The sequence below is a fragment of the Gopherus evgoodei genome, chromosome 6, assembly GCF_007399415.2.
Source record: "Gopherus evgoodei ecotype Sinaloan lineage chromosome 6, rGopEvg1_v1.p, whole genome shotgun sequence".
NCBI classification, from domain to species: Eukaryota; Metazoa; Chordata; order Testudines; family Testudinidae; genus Gopherus; species Gopherus evgoodei.
The window spans coordinates 51,690,220-51,710,937 of NC_044327.1; positions in this window are offsets into that span (position 1 = coordinate 51,690,220).

The window sequence follows — 20,718 nt, forward strand, 5'->3', positions numbered from 1 at the left end:
GAATTGTGGGGCGGGGGGTTTGTGCTGCATGTTAACCCGAAAACTGAAGTCCCTCCTTTTAAACTGCCAGCCCATTTTAAATGGCCCACCCAATGGCTGCTTGGTATGGGAAATGAAGGCACTGCTGTGTGAAGCCATTCCCATTATGAAGGTTAAAGAAGCCAAAAGACTGTCTTACCATGGCTGCCTGCAAGCCAGATTCTGTTGCCTGGTCATGCATGAGTGATCTCTCACACCAAACTGGCATACCCTCAATAAGAGGTAAAATGCAACCTTGTATTGAAAGCACATGTGCTATGTAATGTTAACAGCAAGGTTTACCATGAAAGAGTCTACCCATTGTCCTCTAAAATGTGTCTTTTTAACTACCATTCTCCGTTTTTTTCCCTCTCCATCAGCTTCAAATGTTGCAATGCTCACTATCTTCTCCTTTCCAGAAGCCAGCGAAGATTAGAAGGTGGGAAAAAAAACACACTTGCGATGAAATGTTCTCTGAGCTCATGCAGTCCTCCCACACTGAAAGAGCACAGCAGAATGCGTGGAGACAAAACAGTGTCAGAGTCCGGGAAAGTACAATATGAATGTGAGGACAGGTGGCGGGCTGAAGATGATCGGTGGTGTCAGATTGCTGACAGAAGGCAAGATCAATGGTGAGGCTACTGGAGGAACAAACGAATATGCTCCGGTGTATGGTTGAGGTTCAGGAAAGGCAGCATGAGCACAGACTGCTGCTACAGCCCCTGCATAACCAACCGCCCTCCTCCCCAAGTTCCATAGCCTCCTCCCCCAGACACCCAAGAATGCGGTGGGGGGGCTTCCAGGCACCCAGCCAATTGCCCAAGCAACAGAAGGACTGCCCAAGCAACAGAAAGCTGGCATTCAATAAGTTTTAAAGTGAAATGTGGCCTTGTCCTTCCGTCCCCCACGTCTGACCTGTCAAGGTCTGCTAATAGGGCACCCAGGAGATGACGATGACCACTACCAGTCGTAATGCACAGTCTGCTGCCAAAAGGCAATGAGCTGCTGCCGTGTAGCAATGCAGTAGCACATCTGCCAGCATCCAGGAAATGTACTGTGACTGTGAGTCAGCGGGCTCCATGCTTGCCGTGGTATCGCGGCTGTACGGGTAACCCAGGAAAAAAGGCTCGAAATGACTGTCTGCCATTACTTTCAAGGCGGGGGTGGGGGGGCTGATGACATGTACCCTGAACCAGTTGCAACAATGTTTTTGACCCATCAGGCATTGGGATCTCCACCTAGAATTTCAATGGGTGGCAGGATAGCTACCCAGAGTGCACCGCTCTGGAAGTTGATGCTAGCCTCGGTACTGTGGACGCACTCTGCCGAGTTAATGGTCTTAAGATTTCTATAAATTTGACCTAATTTTGTAGTGTAGACATACACAGCAGATCTTAAGCCTACTCTTATTCCATATTTTGGCTTTCTGGTGCAAGGACTACTCACAAGAGTAAGGGCTACAAGATCTGGCCTTATTTTCCTGAAAGTAGCCCTAAGGAACTTTAGTTATATGGCTGGTTAAGAGTCATAATACAAGATGTATTTGCAAGAAGGTAGGATGGGGGAGAAGGGGAAATCAAGTCATTCATCAAAGTACTGGTTTAATCTGACAATGCTTGCCTCTGACTTTTCAGACACTGCTGCTGCTATTTCATGAGTAGGTAAGTTTGCTTCCCTCTTGTAGTGGAGCATATTTTACTGTAGGAAGGATGAGAGACCAGGGGAAGAGATGCACTACAGAGAATTCAATATGTCAGAAGTTTTAATTTGGGATGTTCTAGTACAGCAAGATGCTTTCCCCTCATGAACTCCTGCCGCTAAAGAAGTGAACCTTAAATAAAAAAATATTAGTACTCCAAAAGTGGAATAAGATATGGTACAACTAGGCAGATCTCTGGGAATTACCCTAAAATAGTAAGTTTGCAGAATTGTACTGTTCATCCAAATCCCATTGAAGTTGAGCAGTCTTTCCATTTACTTCAGGGGACTTTGGAACAAGCCCATAAGCTTTAGATAACTGTAGAACTAGAACAGAAAGAAAGAAAAAAAAAGAAAGACCAAACACACCAAAAAACAACAAAAATGAAAATTTAAAAAAGCCTACATTTTTTAACACGTCTGCAAGTTGCAAAACCAGGGCTCAACTCAGTATCCATGAAAACTTCACTGATATGTTGCTAAAAACAAGACAAAGGCATTAAGTTTTAATATCTATACAGCTAGCTGAATGAGTTTGTCTGAATGGTTGCTGAACTATGCATTGCTTAATTTTTATTAAATTCAGACTATTCTCGCACAGAGGTTTACTATATACCCTGAAAGTATGTAGATGTTCTCCACTAGAAGAGCACCAACAAATAAGACTTCAACCAGCTGTCTATACAGAATGACTCAAAAAGACGGTGTGGGAGGGGGGAAGACATTGTAGAAATGTAGGTCTGGAAGGGACCTTGAGAGGTCATCTAGTCCAGGGATTCTCGATCTTTTCTTTCTGAGCCCACCACTCCTCCCCAAACATGTTATAAAAACTCCACGACCCACAATAACTGGTTTCCTGCATCTAAAAGCCTGGGCTGGCATTAGGGGGTAGCAAGCAAGGCAACTGCCTGAGGCCCCCATGTCACGGGGCCCCTACAAAGCTACATTGCTTAGGCTTTGGCTTCAGCCATGCATGGTGGGGCTCAGGGACCCAGACTTCAGCCCCTTGCACTGGGACTTCAGCTTTCTGCTCTGGGCCTCAGATAGTCTAATGCTGGCCTTGCTTGGTGGCCCCCCCGAGGGACCCAGACACCTGGTTGAGAACCACTGATCTAGTCCACTCTCCTATGCTCAGCAGAACCAAGTACACGAAGATCATTCCCGACAGGTGTTTGTCAAACCTTTTTTTAAGAACTTCCAATGATGGGGATTACACAGCCTTCCTGAAGCTGCGTATCTTAGGTCGACCTTCCCACTAGTGTAGACCTGGGCCTGTTCCAGTATTTATCTATTCTTATAGTTACAATGTTTTTCCTAACACCTCACCTAAATCTCCCTTGTTACAGATTAAGTGGATTACTTCTTTTCCTATCATCAGTGGCCATGGAGAACAATTGATCACCATTCTCTTATAACAGCTCTTAACATATCTGAAGACTTATGTCCCTCCTCAGTCTTCTTTTCTTAAGAAAAAATGACCATTTTTTTAACCTTTCCTCATAGGTCAAGTTTTCTAAACCTTTTGTCATTTTTGTTGCTGTCCTCTGGACTCTCACCAACTTGTCCACATCTTTCTTAAAGTGTGGAAACCAGAACTGGAGATAATACTCCAGCTGAGACCTCACTGCTGCTGAGTACAGTGGGACAATTAACTCCTGTGTCCAACATACGACACTCCTGTTAGTGCACCCCAGAATTCTATTAGCCCTTTGCAACTGCATCACATTGTTGACCTATATTCAATTTGTGATCTATTATAACCTGAGCCTTTCCAGTAGTACTACCAGCTAGTCAATTATTGGATATTTTTCTTCCTAAGTGAAGTACTTTACACTTGTCTGAATTTCATCTTATTTCAGCCCAATTATCCAAATTGTCATGGGGATTTTGAATTCTAATCCAGTCCTTCAAAGGGCGTGCAACACTCCCCAGCTTGGTGTCATCCACAAATTTTATAAGCACACTTTCTATTCCATTATCCAAGTAATTAATACAAATATTTACAAGTACCAGACTCATGACTGACCTCTGTATATGCCCTCTCAGTTTGACAGCAAGCCATTGATAACTAATCTTTGTTTAGAATCTTTCAACCAGTTTTGTACCCACCCTTAGTCATTTAATCTAGACCACATTTACCTTATTTGTTTCTGAGTCTGTTATGTGGGACTGTGTCAAATCCGTACTAAAAACATCAAGATACATCACATCTATTGCTTCATCCCTATCCACCAGGCCAGTAACCCTCTCAAAGAGGGAAATTAGGTTGCTTTGGCATTTTTGTTGACACATCCATATTAGCTATTTCTTATATCCCTGTTATCCTGAAGGTACTTACAAAATTGATCATTCAATAATTTCTTCCAGTATCTTTCCAGGTACTGAAGTTCGGCAGATTGGTCTATAATTCCTCAGGTCCTCTTTGTTCCCCTTTTTAAAGATATGTACTATTGCTGCCCTTCTTCAGTCCTCTGAGGCCTCATCCGTCCTCGATGAGTTCTAAAAGATCATTGCTAATGGTTCCAAGACATAAATTCAAGATTCTGTGTTTCTCCTACAAAAGATGACAGCTCTAGCAACTGAGACAAGGCAGGAAGCCATAAGGGACCTAACAAGTTGAGAAATATGGGAAGGACAAAAAAAGAGATTTAACATGAAAAATGCAAGATGCAAGATACAACATTAGGAGAAAAAGATTTCAAATGGATCTTCAATGCAAAGGAGGCATCTGGAAATGAGCAATACTCAAAATTATCTCATGGTCATAGCGAATAGTAAATTAAACAAGTTTCCATGAGATATGGCAGCAAAATTGTCAGTACAGTTATGCAATATTATACATACACAGGCATTGCCACAAAGAACAGAATAAATGATCCCTTGTTGTACAGCTCTGGTGCAACCACACCTGGAACATTGTATTCAGTTCCAGAACAAGTTATTACCAGAAATAGATTGATAAACTGTAGGAAGCTCAAAGAAGACTAAAAATAACAAGGAGTACTTATTAAAAACACTAAATATGTATACTTTGGTTAAATGAACTAAATGGGGGACATAAGCAATACCAGAAGGGTATAAATACCAAGGTCAGACAGGAATTTAGGCTTGTATAGTAAAAAGAACAAGAAATAATGGAATTAAATTAGGAAAAGCAAGACTGAGTGGGGTTCCAATTACTCTTCCTTCAAAAACAAAATTCCTTCAAAACTTCAACAAGAGCAAGATTGGGTACAGAAATACTAGGAAAAACTGACAGTGAGACATAATGTATTAGTTCTCAACTCCATGCTCAGACTTTTATTTCATCAATGGCCCAGTTTGCTAATGGTTGACTCATCTTTGAGCCCAAACTGACTTTAGCACCATGCTCAGAATGGGGGTGTCAGAAGACATCCCTTCCTGGAGCACCCTGCTGCAGCTAGCCAGGGTACAACAGGCATGTATGACTCAGTTGCTCTCTTTCAGAGCCCCTAGAAGTAATCCAAATAGTCTAAGTAGTCCTGTACATCAAGTAGAGCCCCTCACCATGCCCCAGCTCTGCAGTACTGCCTCCCTCTCATCCTTCAGCTCACCAGCTCCTAGAGCTAGCAGACATCTCTCTCTGCTATTCTCAGCTTTCAGTTCTCACCTGCCTTCTCTGCCCTTGGTTCTTGGGATCAGCAGGCTATCCCTTCTCTAGCTTCCTGATAATTCCTTCCTTTCAGGGAGAGAATGGCAGAGGGAGGGAGTCTCCTGACTCTCAGGCAGCTCCCTTTTCTTGATGATTTTCACAGACTTCTGACTCAGCTAGTCTTCCACTCACAGGGTATGTCTACACTAGGATTACTACAGTGGCACAGCTGTGCCAATTTAGTGTGAACACTTACTACAGTGATGGAGGGAGTTCTTCTGCCACTGTAGAAATCCACCTCCTTGAGAGGTGTTAACTAGGTCAACAGAAAAATTCCTCCATCAATCCTAAGGCATCTACAGCAGGACTTAGGTCAGCTTAATTACATTGCACAGAGCATGAAATTTTTCATGGGCCTGATCCATGTAGTTAAGCCAACCTAATTTTGTGGTCTAGTCCAGCCCTCAGGCTCTCCATCGTTCTTTATAGCCCCAGGTGCAGCCCCACCCTCTTAATTCTCCAGACTGGCAGCACCTGTTCTGACACAGGGAAGCTGGATCTGCTTTATTTACAGGGGCCAGCAGCCATCCTGTGTTAAGAAGGAAGGATGAGTCTGCCAGATTTGGGGGTAGCTTTTCCATGGGTAGGAAAACACTGACATAATGATGCAGGATTGCAAGAGGGAACAATCTGGTCCTTGGTGTTTATTCTATGCCATTTAGATCCTCCTGCCTTTGGAAATGTTCCTACACCATGAAACTTAATCATATAGCATATATCAGAGGGGTAGCTGTGTTAGTCTGGATCCGTAAAAGCGGCAAAGCATCCTGTAGCACCTTATAGACTAAGAGACGTTTTGGAGCATGAGCTTTCGTGGGTGAATACCCACTTCGTCAGATGCATCACTTCATCGATGCTGCATCTGACGAAGTGGGTATTCACCCACGAAAGCTCATGCTCCAAAACGTCTGTTAGTCTATAAGGTACCACAGGATTCTTTGCTGCTTATATAGCATATAGATTTTCAGATGAAAGAATAACATTATCTGTACCCAGGTACCAAAAGTAGACATGCACAGAATTATCTGCAAAAATTCCATTATCTTCCAATTTTCTCAAAAAATTTAATACATTTTGATCTCTTGATATTACCAGAGCCAAAAACAAGAGGAAATACTGCTTTTAAAGACCTTCTGGTCGTTTAATATGGAATCAGTGAGCCCTCCAGTGGTTCTTTTAAATGTTGCACATTATAATACATATTATAATAGTGTGTAAAACAAAGAAACATTTGTGACACTGCACCCCATATTCTTCATAGTTATATGATTATGATATAATTATGATGTATTTTGTACAAGATATGTCTTGTCAGGTGTCTATGGAGAAACAAAGACTGAACTTGGGGAAGTGCTGGTATTTCTAGCCTGTGTATGGAAACTTGGTGGAGTGCTTGCATCATCAGCCAGAGTGAGAAATTGCTAATTCATATCAAATGTATCTAGTATGTTAGGCTTAGTTTGCAGTTTTGTTTATTCACTAGGTGTGATGCTCTGAACCCTGGGGAACACCCTGCACCCCCATGTTTACCTTTTTTTAAGAGCAGGATTGGATGTTTGTGTCCTTAGAGGTTTGTGCATATGTTGTTTAATTAGCTCGTGGCAACAGCTAAATTCCTTTGTTTTCTTTCTCAGTTCTTTCCCAGAGTGGGGGATGAAAGGGCTTGAAGGTACCCTACAGGAAGGAATTCCCAAGTGCACCTTCCTGTGTTCCAAAAGGGGGAGGGGGTTGCACTTCAGTAGTGGCAGCATCTACCCATCTAAGGTCAGAGAGAAGCTGTAACCCTGGGAGTTTAATACAAGCCAGGAGTGGTCAGTATTAATTTTTAGAATCCTTATGGGTCCCCACCTTCTGCACTCAAAGTGCCAGAGTGGGGAATCAGCCTTGACAGGGTGGCACAGCGGTGGGATCATTTTGAACCTAAAGCACCTGGGGTTAGCACATAGGAGCCCATAAGCCATAAAGAGAGAAACCTAATTGCATCTTCCTAGACATTTCCTAGTGTACCTACATATCTGGGGGTTTCAAATGAGTAGTTTCTTCATATGATCTTATGATTTTCATATCTAGCCCACAGCTTTTTACAGCATTGCTGCTCTGTTCCTTCTCTCTGGGAGAGCAAACATGCACAAAGGGAAAGGTTTTTTTCCCCCAATTTAAAAAAGTTCTAGCCTTCCCATTGGCTCTTTTGGTCAGGTGCTCACTTCCTTCCTTTTAACCTATGGGCTTTTTGACCCTTTACAGGTAAAGCAAGTAGAGAACAGCTACTAATGGGGATTTTATAGTTAACTGGCTGGCTGGGTGTCCATAAAACGGAGCTACCTCCCTCTTAATTTATCACAGTAATATTATAGGTTGTAATTTCATGTATATAGTTATGAGGCTGTGTAGCAGTGTGGTCACCCCACTATGGCCCTGAAGGGGTTAAAGCAGCCCTGGAGAGGGCTGTATCTGGGAAAAGGGAGGCTGATGGGGAAAGCATCCACAGCTGTGGCCAGCTTAATCAGCTTAAGCCAGCTGGCCCTTATGAGAGGGTTGTGGGTCAGAAGCTAAAACACACATTATCTCTGGAGCTTTTTGAAAGAGAAGGACCTGCCTGCCTGGGAGTGAAGAAGGGTAGCTGAGATGGGGCAGTGCTGGGGAAGGGCAGAGGGAGCTGGAGAGCTTTAGCCAGGAAAAACCCTAGGCTGTAGGCCTTGCCAAATGGGTCAAATAGTTACTGGGGTTGCAGAGGGGCAGCCCAGAGACAGGCAAAGGTAGCAGGTCCTAACCCCCTTGCTGATGATGAGTGGTTTATAGACTGCAATCAGCCCCAAGGTGTGGGGGATAGATGATGACTGACAGTAGTCACTGAGGCAAGGTGGGGATAGGGGGTTCCCCTGGGTGGGGAGATCCAGACTGTGGGTTACTGCTGGGGGCAGAACCCTGATGTAGAGGGGTACTGGGGTCTTGGAGGGACATGGGCTAGCGGCAGGTGAGACACTGTCCTGCAGAGAGTGCTCTGAGCTGGAAGAGCTAATTCCCAGGATGACCAGCAGGAGAGCTATGCAAGTGAATCATTGCCCTGCCACAGGCTGAATATATGTCCTCCATAGCTTAAAACAAACCCAGGCAAAACTCTCAAAGGTCAGAGGGGCAGTTCACGCCTCATCAAGGCATGTATGGAACAAACCCAGCCTCACAGGAACAAAGGACAGTGGCCTAGGAAGCAACAAAATTCTGTTGGACTCTTGAGAGAGTCACCCCCCTTCCCTTGGTCAGTTTGGGACTGCAATGAGGTAATGCTTACCTGACTCTGAAGGGGGAGGGGACAAAGCCAAGAAGGAAGAAAGAACATGATAAAAGAGAGAGATGTTTGCCATCCTCTCTCTCCCACCTCCACCTCCACCTCCAGATACCACCACCAAGTGACTGAAGCGCTGACCAAAGGGGAGAGCTTGGCTGAAGGGCAACCAGCCAGCCTGTAGTGAGAAGCATCTAAGTTTGTAAGGGCACTGAAAGTGTTAAGATCAGCTTAGAATGCATTTTGTTTTTATTTCTCTTGACCAAATCTGACTTATAATCATTTAAAATCTATTTTTGTAGTTAATAAATTTGTTTGTTCTCCCTGAAGCAGTGTGTTTGGTTTGAAGCATGTCAGAGACTCACCTTGGGATAACAAGCCTAGTATATATCACTTTCTTTGTGTAAACTGATGAACTCGTATAAGCTTGCAGCATCCAGCAGGCATAACTGGACACTGCAAGATGGAGGTTCCTAGGGTTGTGTCTAGGACCAGAGATATTGGTTAGTGTCATTTGGTTGCACAATCCAAGCCATGGCTGGCTAAAAGTGCTCACTCATGTAGCTGGGAGCAGCTTATGTGGTAGAGCAGTGGCTCTCAAACTTTTTTTTACTGGTTACTCCTTTCACATAGCAAGCCTCTGAGTGCAAACACCTATATAAAGTAAAAACACTTTTTAAATATATTTAACAGTATTATAAATTCTGGAGGCAAAGCAGGGTTTGGGGTGGAGGTTGACAGCTTGTGACCCCTGCCCCCGCACGTAATAACCTCAGAACCCCCCGAGGGGTCCTAACCCTCAGTTTGAGAACCTCTGTGCTAGAGTCTGTGCATGAACAGCCCAGGAGGGGGTGGTTTCTCTCAGCAGAGCAGGGTAAGGCTGGCTCCCAGCTTTGAGAACTAGAGTGACCTAACAGATTACCAGGCCAGATAAAGCCAGGGGAACATAACACTAGGTAATCTGCTTTGATCTGTTTGCTATCACTTAAAAATCTCTCTGTAGTTAATAAACTTGTTTTGTGATATATCTAAATCAGTATGCCTTTGAGTGAAGTGTCTAGGGGGAAATATCAGCTTGGTTAACACAGGCTTGTTGCAAATCTTTCCCACATTGAGGGGAAGGCAAACTTTATTAATGAGTTTACATTGTACAGATCCCTGTGCAGTACAAGATGGTATAATGTTGGGTTTATATTTCAGCAGGGGGTGTGAGGTTGGGGAGCTGGGAAATTGGCTGTCTGTCTTTAAATGGCTTAGGTAAGCATTCAGGTAGCTCAGTTTGGGTGTATGGCATCACCTGCTGTCATGGTGGGTGTTAACAGGGCCTAGTGGGGCTGGCTATATCTCCAACCAAGAAGTCTGGGCAGGGCCAGCCCAGCTGGGTGATTAGCAGGTCCCAGACTGCATCCCAGGGGTGACAACCCATCACAATATTCTTAAATTGTTTTTATAGAGAAGTGATTTGTTCAGCTTCTATTTAATTTTAATCAAATTCAGTGTCCTAGTAATCTTACATTACTCTGTTCATTACATGTTATAAAAACCCAGATGCAAACTTGATGATACAATTTCAGCTCAGGTGCCATCTGTTCCCTCTCATGTCCTGATCATTTTGAAAACAAAACAAATAATAACTGAAAGATTAATGAAACAAAATAAATGTTCAGAATTCTTTTGCCTGCCCAGCTACAGTATTTGCTTTTGTGTCATCGTGCTTTTCTCATCATCTTTTCTCATCATGTTGTGTTGGATTCTCTCAGTGTGTGATCCATCTAATTTAACCCGATACTGCCAGGACTTAAATATGTGCTTAATTTACACACAAGTACTTTCACTGAAGTGAGTAGTAAGCATGTGTTCAAATCTTGGCAGGATCAGGGTCTTAGATTCCTTAGGGTAGGAAACTTGAGTGGGATTTACAAAGGGACTTAGGCATTGGACTGATAACCGTGACAATGCTTACCTTTTAGGCACTCAGAAAATCAAAGGAACAATAGCATGAGCCACAAAGCTGAGTTGGGTACCTAGGCTCCCTATAGAATGAATGAGGAGAGAGAGAGAAGCAGCCTAAAATGTGATCCACAAAAGCCAGCATGCTAGGCAAGGAGCCACCTAAGCTAGCCTATGGGAGATGCAACAACAGGAGTGGGTCCTAAGCCCCTTCTGGAGCATCCTCCTCACAGAAATTGGTGCCTATCTTTTCTTAGCAATCCATGGGCAGGAACCAGATGCCTGGAATCATGCAGTTTAGGTACCTGTTGCAGGAATGAGTTAGGTACCTGCCTGGCTCCACACAAAGCAGGGAGGGAGGGAGCAGAAGAGGAGGTACTGCAGCTACTTACCTTATAACGTTTAGCCCAATGGTAGTCCAGGGATTAGGGCATCCACCTGGGAAGTGGGGAACCCAGGGTCCAGGCCCCCCTGCTCCAATCACTCTCTCATTATGTATCCACAGTGGAACAGCTTCAGACAGGGGAGACTGAGGAAGTCCCATATCCATATCCCATAGCTGAATCAGTCATTAGCACACACTTCTGAGAGGTGGGACACTCCTGTTCAAATCCTCTCTTCACCTCAGGTAGAGAGTGGGAATTGAATGTGAGTCTCCCACACCCCAGTGAGTGTATTAACCACTGAGCTAAAAGTTATAAAGTGGGGACTGGCAGCATCACCTCCTCCTCTGACTGGATTCTGAATGGGATCTGATCTGGTAAGTCTCCTGAGCACATTTACTGTATTGGGCTCTGTGTACAACTTAGACAGATGAATGTCTATCTTCCCTCCCCAGTTTATGAATGACTCTGGGGCTTAGGCAGGGAGATAGGCATCCAGATGCCTACAGGGAGGCAGCGGTGCACCTGCTCAGAGGCTGAAACTTGGGTGCCTAGGGAACTTTTACCTAGAAAGAGTAGGCAATGAGTGCATTTAGGCACCTACCGGATTTGGCAGTTGTTTTGTTGATTGCAGTGAAACCAAAACTGGGATTTAAGTGCCCAAACTTGAGACTTTGTGGATCTGGGCCCTTATCTTTAGACTGCTATTGACATGGAAGGCAATCAATGAATAATTAATAATTATTACATCTAAAACTATTGGTAACTTAAAAATAAAGCCATTGTCCCACTTTGAAGTGTTGTGATGCTGAACAGCCTATGAGGAAATTCTGGGCAGGATTGCACTTCCTCACACTCCATGTTCTTCTGCTTGATTCTCCAATTATTGTACCTTGTAATCCTGTCTTTGTGATACCAGAGTCAGTTGCTATGGAAATAATCAGCTCCTAAATTCAGTGTTATGATTTGGTTAAGCACAAGTATTCTTCAATAGTGACTTCTTTTGAAATCTATCTGTACCTTACTAAGGCTCCAATCACCCCCCCTCACAGCAAACGTACAGGAGCGGATTAAATGGAAGGAAATCTCAGCAAAATTATCCTCATTGAGATGATTTGCCATGGAAAAAGTCTATAGGAGCAGCCCCAACATCCTGTGGATCTGCAGGGACCTGCCTGGATCCCAGTGAACAAACAGGAGGCACATATGCAGAGGCCCTGTACTTCTGCTGACTCTATACCTCAGCCCTATGCCCAGCTCTGGTAGTATGGCTCCATTGGCACCATGCAACCAAGACTTTTCCAGCATCTGGCTGTCCTATGGACCCTCCTTCAAAGGGGAAAATGTTCAGAATTCTTTGTAAATAATGCCTGCCCAGTTACATTGTTTGCTTTTGTGTCACGGTGTTTGTTTCCCATCATCTTCTCTCACTATGTTGTGTTGGACTCTCTCATTGTGTTATCCATCTAATTCAGGGGTCCCCAATACTGGGCCCAGGGGCGCCATGGAACCCACCGGGGAGTCAAAGTGTGCCCACATACTGGCCGGTGGACAAGCATCCGCTGAAATGCTGACAAGTAGCATCAGCCAGAGGCGTTGCCGCTGAAATACTGCCAAAAATCAGCAGCATTTTGGCAGTGACGCCTCTGGATGATGCTACTTGTTGGCGGCATTTTGGCGGCGACACCTATTGACGTTGCCACTTGTCAGTAGAATTTCAGCAGATGCTTGTCCGTTGCCACAGTCCTCCCGTGGCTCATTGTCTGGCACCTGCCGGACGAAAAAGGTTGGAGACCACTGATCTAATTTAACCCAATACTGCCAAGACTTAAACACATGCTTAACTCTACACACAAGTACTTTCACTGAAAGTGCATCCCTTTCCAGTCCTGCCTGGCACACCCACTCCTCCCCAGCACACCAACTCTCCCACCAGCTCCCCACTTACGGATTTCCAAATCCATGGAGCACCCTTTTTAATCTATGGTTTGCAGCAAGGACACTGACATGACAGCAGCTCATTCTGAATGCTCTGTGAGGTGTGATCTACACATGGAGGTTCCCCATTGTGTGTGTGAATCATGGAGCTACAATTGAGCCTGACAATGCCACACTCTGTGGCACTAAAGAGCTGTAAGTCTGGTCTAATTTACAGTTATACCCATATTTTTGCTCCTTTTCTTCAGCCTGACTCTCAAGATCACAGAAGAAGCAGTTCAACTGTTGTTTACATTTCCAGGTCTGATTCTGCTCTCAGATAGATACACACACACACACCACTATTGAACCAAATTCTGTCCTGGTCTCAAATGGCTGCAACTCCAACTGATCTGAATTTCGATCAGGGGGTTCCACCAATGTAATATTTTTCAGTGTGAGTATGTATACATGTTTGTAGGTAGAATTTGACTGAAGTGACTAGAAGTAAAAAATGGAAAAATTACAATATAGCTTGACATACTACTTCTTTCCTGAAAGAAGGATGGTTCACTGGTCATGATACTAGTCTAGGACTTGGGAAATGCGATTCAATTCACTGCTCTACTACAGCCTTCCTGTGTGATCCTAGGCAAGTCATTTAGTCTGTGACTCAGTTCCCAATTTTTAAAATGGGGATAACATATTTCCCTACCTCCCAGGGTTGCTGTGAGGATAAATATTTTAAAGACTATAATGTGCTCAGATAATAAAATAATAGTGGCTCAGATAGTAGGGGCCATACACATACCTTAGATAGAAAGTCACTAAGGTAAAGAACTTAAATTCATTCAGGACATACCATGCTTTGATTCTACAGAAATCAGAGATTAAAGAAGAACTGAAAATCAAAAAACCCAAGTTTTTCAAACTTGAGTGCTTGAACTCATAAATCCATCTTCAAGTATCTAAATAAGATGGTCTAATTTTTAGAGGCTCCAGTCCTGCAACAGGCACATAATTAACTTTATGCATGTGAGTAGTCCCACTTAAATTTTCAAAATCAGGGCTTCAGCAGGGGGGTTGCTTTTTATTGTAAGGGGTCTTGCAAAACCTGTGGTGCTACATAATTCACAAACAACCACAAATGATCGTGTGTCATCAACACATAAGTGTGATTCACACTCACATTCTTCCCAAACTATCAACTGCTTCTGTGATTGTTATTTATTAAGGCAAGGATTAAAGGGTTTTTTGGCAGTAATCTGACTGTTCCACTCAGCCAGGAAAATATTCTGTGCCAATTTCTAATAAGAACATGTTTGAAAATAGAACTACACTAAAAGTACATCTAACTTTACATTCCTCAAATATTTTGCAGAATTGAAAAAGAAAAGGCTGCAGAGAAACCTAATCAGAAATCATTATGTAGCCCACAGATGGGAAGCTTTTCATCTTCCCCTCTCTGCCAAAATACAAGAAAACTCATTTTATTTTCATGCACTATGGCACAAATCCTGGGTCCTGTGCATGTAGCAGTAAGGCACACATTATACATTGCCACCATGTATACTGGTTTACAATAGCCCAACAAACTCAGGGGATCATCTTCTTGTCAAGTCCTCATACTGCTTCCCACCACACCTGTGTACATCCAGTTGCCTGATCATTGAACTCTGCCAGGTCATTGGAAAAGCATTTGTGGTCAAGCAGCTTGCATCACAAAAGATGCTTCATATTTTGAGTCTGTCTGCTATATGCACCGGTTTTGGAATCAGCATGTCTCTAGACCAGCCAACTCCCGTGCAGATGGAGCTGATCTGTACCAGGAGATAGGTGCTCAACTGGTGGTAGCTGGAGCAGATAGGCTACCAGGGTCATTCTCTACTCCTGTTTGCCATAACTGAACCCTTGGCTGTTTTGGTGATAATGTTAAGGGGTTTAACGTGGTAAGAAAACTTTGTTGTGACTTCAGTTGACTCAGAGTCAGTGTTACATCATTACACCTGAGGGAATTCTGTGCTACTGTGCACTCATAATTAATGAGCTGCGCATATTTTTAATTTTTCATGCAGAAAAAAGCTTCTGGTGAAATGTTGCTGCTGTTCTGCCTTTTGCCCACCAGAGGCCACTGTGGCTATAGAACACGGAAGCTCCCAGCGAGCTAGGGAAGAGAAATCCTGCGGAGCCTTCTTCGCAGTGAGCCAGGTCAGGAGACAGGAGCTATGGGGAGGCAGACAGCATAGGGTGCTGGGGGAGGTCAGATAGGTGCTCATAAGGGCTAGTGGGGGAGGACAGATTGGTGCAGGGGCTGAATGGGAGTGGAAGCACAGGGCCACAGTGGGGAGGGAGGTGCAGGGCCACATGGTGATGCGGGAGGGGGTGCAGAGCTACACAGGGACAGGGAATGGCTGGGTGGGGGCACAGAGCCACATGGGGATGGGGGAGGGTTTACAGAGCCATAAAGGGACAGGGGGAGGCGGTGAAAGGCTACATGGAGATGGGACAGATGTGCCTGACTGAATGGGAGAGGTTAGGGGTCAGCCAGGGTCTGCATGGGGGAAGCTACCTAAAAATCCCTCTCCACCCCCCCAAAAAAACCTGTTCCATACTTTTCCCACCCATACCCAGCAGCCCTCCAAGTTCACACCCAGGCTCCTTCCCAGCAATTTACTTCCCTCTCCTTCAGCTCCTCCATTATCCCTGACTCCCCCCAAGCCTTTGCACTGCTTCTGAGGGGTGTGGAAATATGATTCTGATTTTAGTTTAAATGAATTATTACTCAGAATTCTGTATTAATATGCCTAGTAAGGAATCTATTTGTTAAAAAACATTTCCTGAATCTTTTTTGTTGTCTGTATTGTTACAGACATACTCACTGATAGGTATTTTGAAATAAATGATCAAAAATAACTGGTGTGATTATACTGTGTTATTTTGACAAAATATGCAGAATTTTGCAGAATTTTAAAATATTGTGTGCAGAATTTTGAAGTTTTGGTGCAGAATTCCCACAGGAATATACTTTCTTTTTCCTCAAGAAGACAGGAAAAATGGCTTCACAATTTAGATTTTGAACCGAGGGTTTGAATAGAGAATTCAACTAAATCATAATGGACAAAAACATAAGTGCACTTTTTCCAAATTATTGACAATATTGAGGTAAACATCATATTTGTTCTTTAGAAAAATATTTTAAAGCTAAAAATAATAACATAAATACATAATAATTTGCATTTATACAATTATTTGACTGTGAGTGCATAGATGTGTAAGTATTATCAGCTGAATTTTGCAAATGGGGGTACAAGTGGTTATAGGAGTCAGTAACAGAGACTAAGAATATATCCTAGATGTCCTGACAAGTCTGCCTTCCCAAGTACACAGACATGTTCCAGTAATCTTATATTATTTGTTCAATCAACTGGTGTAACCAAAGATGGGTTAGCACTAGGGCCTTCTGGAGTTAGTCACTTGGTTTAAACAATGTAAATGTAACCTGAAGAGATTGTGTAAGCTTAAAATCTAGGTTTTTTTACCAACAGAAGTCGGTCCACCTTTGTCCCTCTACATGCAAACAGACACATATGCAGTTTTTCAGCTACCTAGAATCTTGTTACATTTCTACTCTGTGAAGACAGATGTATCCCAAAGCGTTGCCAGACCTCTTACAGATATCCTGCCCAACAAAAGCTAGAAAACCAGCCCCAATACAGTATGCATTAATTAGTCTCTTCGTCATTAACTAGGATACCCAGTAACCGAACTAAGAGAAAACAAGTACTGTGGTTACCTGCTGGTGAAGTCAGTCTGTCCTTATTTGTGCCTTCATGATTCTTATTGGCTGCTGGAGCTGTGACTCTGGCACATAGCACTTAAATAGTTTTGTCATGCCAATGAAACACTTTGAATTGACTCTCTCTCATTAGCCTAAGAACATTCCTAACTAAACATCTCAAAAAGCTAGAGCAGGAGTAGTCAATAGCTGGAAAGTGGGCCAAATCCAAACCGTCAGATGCTTTTGAATGGACCCCAAAATCTTTTAATTTACTTACTCTCATTATCGTTGGTTTTTTTAATTATTTTCTCTGTAGGCTGGACCTTTGACTATACCTTTGACCACGAAATTTTGACCTTGACAAAAAATAATTGACTACTCCTGAGCTAGAGTAAGAGCATCCACAGAGGGGGATACATTAGTGTAACTATAGATTTATAATTACTCTGGTATAGTTTGCTTGTAAATTTCCACATGTAAACAACCTGAAGACTCCATACAGATAAAACAAAGGCACTGTTGGTAGGTTACAGGAAGTAGTTGGATGAACCAGCAAGTATTATAACACCATCTATCTGTCACTCAGGGCAGATCTACACTTACAACGCTATGGTGGCACAACTACATCAGTGGAGCTGGTCTGCTGTAGTGCTTCAGTGAAGACGCTACTATGCCAACAGGTGAGTTTTTCCTGTTACCACAGTTAATTCACTTCCATGAGAGGCAGTAGCTACGTTAATGGGATTTTTCACACCTCTGAGCAACATAGTTATCCTGATGTAAGTTTAAAGCAGACCTGGCCTCAACTTTACAGTTTAGGGGTATGGTTAGACCTATGGCCACTTTAGTGAAGTCACTTTAGTTGGATAAGTAGAGAGTGACCATTTATTTTTGCAAAAAGAACAGGAGTACTTGTGGCACCTTAGAGACTAACAAACATGGCTGCTACTCTGAAACCTGTCATTTATTTTTGTTATGGAACTGGTAATTTATCTACCCACGACTTTATTACCTAAAGATTAGACTGTTGTACGCTAACACCATTCCAACTGAATAGATGCAGCATTTATCAGTTTGCCTGCTGAGGCCAGGAGTGCAAAATGGTGGTGCTCTGGTATCTGCTCTGGCTACCCCATGATTTGGGTGGAAATCATGGTTTTAGCATGAACCTTTTATCCCTAAATGGGTAATTGAGAGAATTCCTCTCCTCTCATGCAATTCTGCTGCAGTTAGCAATAATGCTTAATCTGGAGTCTCCACTTTATAAATGGAAGCAATTTTATGTGAAGACCCCTGGACTCTGGAATGTGGTTCCAGACTAGTACACATTCTAACCAGTGCAAAACTACAGCCAAAACTTCATGGCAAAAACAAAGGCAGCAGCATAGCAAATTCTTTCAAGAAAGTCTCATCATTCAAGGACACAGTTGTCTTGAAATATAGTCATTTTCAAAAGACGAGTTGAGTAGTATCGAGTATTACACCTGCCCCTGCAAGCCCTGATAATTTTTGTGATTTGACAATCACATTCTCCTGTTTTTTAAATGTTTTTCTCTCCTCTATCTGCCTATTCTAGGTACATAACCTCCATCTACAGTGTCTGACACTTTGGCTTTTAATGCATTTATCCTCACAACAACCATGGATGCTAGGGAAGTATCATTATCTCAATTTTACAGATGGGGAACTGAGGTACAAAGAGATAGAGTATGACTATAACACATATTACTAGGAGGCACCAAGTGAAATTAATAGGCAGCAGGTTTAAAACAAACAAAAGGAAGTATTTCTTCACACAGTGCACAGTCAACCAGTGGAACTCTTTGCCAGAGGATGTTGTGAAGGCTAAGACTATAACAGGGTTCAATAAAGAACTAGATAAATGCATGGAGGATAGATCCATCAATGGCTAGATGGACCTTTGGTCTGACCCAGTATGGCCATTCTTATGTTCTTATGACTATACAGCAAAAGCTGTGCACAGAGTGGCTTACTTGAGCTAGTTTGAATCCAACTAGCACAGTGCAGGCTTCAGGGGGAATAGTACAAACCTGATACAGATCCTGGGTATGCACAGTGCTAGTCCATACTGTTCTACCTTTACTTATTGATAGGATGGGAAAAATGAAAGAAAGATGCAGACATAAACACTATAAATTTACTATTTATTTTCCTGTTCTCAGTATCTATCACCTGTAGGTTCTGGAAATAACAAGGAATTGAGGTACACTGATACAAACAGTAGCAAGTGTGTTGTAGGGATTGGTATAAAGGATAAGGGAAAATGGGGTCAGAGGAAAACAATTCAATTACAGTGATACAATAGGTGGCATGAAGCCAGCCCCTTACAAACCCTTAGGCCAAATCATAGACAGCAAGGTAGGTAATCGAATAAAAAGTCCGATTGTAGTAACCTTCTTCACAGTTCAAGCGCCATCATCAGTCAATGGGGGGGGGGAAGGGTTTGGTTGCTCACGACCTGCAATCCTTTGGGTAATGTAAAGCCACAGGAGAGGACTCTAAGGCATCCTCTGACGAGAAGATCTCGGTGTGATGATGATTCTATGGGTCCTGAAAAGGTCAACCTGAAAAAGAAAACATGCACACTCCTGCCACTAAGATGGGCAGCCTGATTGTGAGGGCTGATTAGCCTTATATACTCTCTTTTGGCAGGAAAAAAACCCTCAAGGAAACCCCTGCTCGGGAAGCCCTGTGCATTTTCTGTGAAAAAACAGTTAAAACTGGAAGTTGCTTACCAGGTTTAAATCAAAAGAGTGAAATAGCTGAGTCAGGTGATCCAGGAGTCCGTTTTGAAAACTAGGGCTCCGTTTTGAAACAAAAAATGGTCTCTATACGCAACAGGGAAATCAGATAAACATACAACCAATATAAACATTAGCATATACCATGAACCCAATTAAGCTTTAGGGATGCTTGGCCCAACACTATTTCTGTGCTAGCTAGATTCAAGCTAATTTGGGCAGGCTAATCTATGCATAGCTTTTGCTGTGAAGACTCACCCTCAGTGACTTGCCAAAGGCCACAAAGGGAGTTGGTGGTGGAGGAAGGAAATTGAACCCAGGTCTCCTAAGCCCTCAGCCTAAAGTACTGATGCTATGTTACTAACTTTTGAGAATGAGCTTGTTATGGTTAAACCCAGAGCTCTAGTCACAGAGGATCCTGGCCACCTTGGGCTATAGCTGCAGCTGTCCTTGTGAGTGGCCCCAACTCCATGGAGATGTGTTAGACAGATCCACGCTTATGAGTAGTTTGGACAGTTTCTATCTTGTGCAGCTTTTTTGTACCTGCCCATTGCCGTGAGATCTGTGTTGGTGCATCAGGGCTTAGGTTAAGTGCACTCATGGGTTGTAATGAAATGTATGTCTATGCTGCAAAAAACAATGTGTCCTTAACTCGGATTAACTAACTTGGGTTAATGCAGCAGTGAAGACATAGTAACTTGGCTCAGGTGGTTAGCAATATTGAAGCCTCGAGAAGCTGGGTCTGACATTGTGCTGATAGCCAGGGTTATCACATGTATGTCTACATCACAAAACCACCTGCCGCAGCGAGTCTGACGGCTCAGGCAGTGGAGCTAAAAATTGCAGTGTAGACATTGAGGCCCAGGCTTTCAGGCCCTTCCCACTCACTGGATTTCAGAGTATGGGCTCCAGCCTAAGCAAGGACATCTACACTGCTATTTTTAGCCCTGCAGCAGGAGCCAGAGTCAGCTAACTCAGACTCTGAGACTTGCTGCCACAGTTTGTTTGCAGTGTAGACACACCCCAGGTCTTCACCACTATGTAAACTGAGGTAAGAACAGATAGCAGAGTAGCCAGACGGTATGTCTACAGTGCACTGTAAGTGCAAGTTTAGGAAAACTTGAGTTAATGTAGGGCTTGAGCTGCTACATTTATTTGTAACCCTAGGTTAGGAATTGTTGAACCCTGATTCTCATCTGCAGATCCAGTCTACCCACTGTATTAAGCAGGTCCAAGTCCAACCACTCATATCCCAG